General features: G+C 46.4%; 1 protein-coding gene across 5 annotated transcripts in view; it reads left to right on the forward strand.

Annotated features, from left to right (window-relative positions):
- dlg4b (discs, large homolog 4b (Drosophila)) overlaps positions 1-2944 on the forward strand; it is a 43627-nt gene that overhangs the window by 18826 nt on the left and 21857 nt on the right. The window lies entirely within an intron of this gene.

The following is a 2944-nucleotide window of genomic DNA, read 5'->3' on the forward strand; positions in this document are numbered from 1 at the left end:
ATAACACCATCAGGAGGTTCTGTCTGGTCCAATAACACCATCAGGAGGTTCTGTCTGGTCCAATAACACCAGCAGGAGGTTCTGTCTGGTCCAATAACACCAGCAGGAGGTTCTGTCTGGTCCAGTAACACCATAGATTAGTTTTATCTGGTCTACTAACACATCTACAGAAGTGGTTCTGTTATCGGAGACAAGGAGAAAACAGAAGTTGATCAAACCATATCTCACCTCATCCATTAGATCCCTTGGTTCTGATGGTTGAACAGAGTTCTGGATGGTTCTGTTTCTGCAATCAGAAACAGATCAACAGATGTGGTTCCTCTGTGGAAACACTGGATGTATAAAACTCTGGATGGTTCTGTTTCCTCTTGGTTTATTCTATCAGAGACAGACAGATGTGTTTTTGGCTGCAGAGGAGCAGCTGTATCTGCTGATGAAGATCTGTCAGAGTTTATGGTTCCTGGACAACCGTTACCTCATGGTTCTGTCCTGCTGTGGGTCGAGTCTATAACCAAAAAGGAGGGGAGTTCTGGGTGGTTCTGACCTTCTGTGATCCACACAGAGTGGCAGAAACACAGAGCTGTCAGGGGAAATGAGGAAGAGGTTTAATTAATTCACAGTGAAGTGTTCTCCCCTCTCTGTGGTGTTACATAACTGAGCTGCTGCAGATTCTCCAGAGAGGAAGAGAGAGGAGAGCAGACAGCTGGTCAGCCTGAAGGACTCAGACTGAGGGCTGAGGGACTGAGTCTGAATGGATCTAACCTCAGGTTGAAGGATCTATCTTCAGCCTGATTGATCTAACTTTAGCCTGACGGGTCTAACCTTAGGCTTAACGAGCTACAAACACAACGAGAGCAGAAGCTGCTGCAGGTTCTCCACAGAGGAGCAGAAAGAGGAGAGCAGTCAGCCTCCTATCCTGAAGGTCTAACCTCCAAGTTCAGAACTTTGAACTGAGTTCTGTAATGAACAGGAAGTCAGAGCAGAGATCAGCAGTGGTGTAACAGGCTTGGAGGACCTGGTCAGAAGCTTAGCAGCTGCGCTTTAGATGAACTGCAGACGATCTATGGAAGATTTACAGAGGCAGGTGAAAATAGGTTTCCAGGAATCAATGAAGGATAAAATAAATTTTCTTTTTAGTGAAAAAATATCTGCTTTAAGCTCTCCTCATTCACAACCTGTCTTAGATCAGTCCTACTGTCACTCAGCAGTTTGTCTTTCTCAGTTTTAAAAGAAATAATTTTCATTTAAGACCTTCTAATTTCCCACAAGGTGTCATGATCTTGGGCAGTGTTCTAGCCCACATGCAGAACACACTCAGGAGACCAGGTAATTAAAGTGATAATGTTTATTGTAAAAGGGGATGAGCATGTAACAGGAGCTGGGAGCTGGCTTCTCTGGGACCAGGTGTTACTGTGAAAAAGAGTCCAGGTTTATTCAACTGTGAATTGATGAGATAATCCTGAAGAACTGCGGCTTACAGGTTTGTAGACAAACTCGGCCTTGGAGGAGTGCCAGAGTCTGGAATCTGATGTTCGGTTGTTTGTGCTGATCCGCAGTGGCGTGGCATCCAGGTGGCGGTGGAGGGTGAACAGGGTTCGGTGAAGAGGTTCTTCTGTGGTTCTTAGCAACAAGGTAGGTATTCTTCGGCAAAAAGCTGTGGCTGAGGACTAGGAAACTCAGTTTCTCCTGGAATGAAGCAAACACACATGAACGAGGCAAAAGACAAGGTAGAACTCTGTAACATGAACAAACTAGGTATCTCAGCTTGGTCAGGTAGGTATAAAACGTACCACACGTCTTAACACTCTGACAGGGAGGTGTAGTCTGAGCGCTTCCTATAAGCCTCCTTTAACGAGCCCCAGATCAGAAACACCTGCTGCCTCCACCACCTGGAAAACCCTGCGCCACCTACTGGAGAATACATAGAAGCAGCAAGCCACAAACAACAGAGCATTCCAGACTCCTGACACCAGGTATCCTTCCTTCTCATCTTTCTAAGGAAACTCTTCACATCGTTGGGTCGAGTATTTTACTACTTTTAAAGACCTTTTTCTTTTACTAACGATTTAAAATTTTAAATGATTTGGCTTTTAACTAAAGTTCTTGAATTTTATAACCACAAAGAGCACCAAGATGCCCTTGGTTCAGCTGAGGGCTACATTAAAGCTCAGAGGGGATCGGGCTCACAGAACCTGTCCATTGACATTCGTACTGCAGAGTCTTTACAGTCTTTTAAATCTCGCCGGAAACACTGGTTTTAATTTAAGTTCAGTTTAAATCTATCAGGTCTGTTAGGTTGTGGAGTTTCCATTTTTTAGTTTGGTTTTAGCCTATTGTTGGTTTTGTGGGTGTCTCGAGTTTATTTTATTGATGGTTTTTAACCTTCCTTTGAAGAACTTTGGTAAATGTTGTTGTTTTTCAAAGTGTGCTATCCATCCATCCATCCATCCATCCATCCATCCATCCACCCATCCATCCATCCACCCATCCATCCATCCATCCACCCATCCATCCATCCACCCATCCATCCACCCATCCATCCATCCACCCATCCATCCATCCATCCACCCATCCATCCATCCATCCATCCATCCATCCATCCATCCATCTACCCATCCATCCATCCATCCACCCATCCATCATCTTTACCCACTCCTCCATTCCAGGTCTCAGGCAGCTGGTGTCTCTCCAGCAGTCACTGGGTGAGAGACGGGGGACACCTGGACAGGTGTCCATTCCATCACAGAGACACACAGAGACAAACAACCATTCCCCCTCTCACCCACACTGAGGATTACCATCCATCCATCCTCTTCCGCTTATCCGGGGTCGGGTCGCGGGGGCAGCAGCCTAAGCAGGGAGACCCAGACTTCCCTCTCCCCAGCCACTTGGGCCAGCTCCTCCGGGGGAATCCCAAGGCGTTCCCAGGCCAGCCGAGGAACAT

The sequence above is a fragment of the Kryptolebias marmoratus genome, linkage group LG7, assembly GCF_001649575.2.
Source record: "Kryptolebias marmoratus isolate JLee-2015 linkage group LG7, ASM164957v2, whole genome shotgun sequence".
In the NCBI taxonomy this organism is placed as follows: Eukaryota; Metazoa; Chordata; class Actinopteri; order Cyprinodontiformes; family Rivulidae; genus Kryptolebias; species Kryptolebias marmoratus.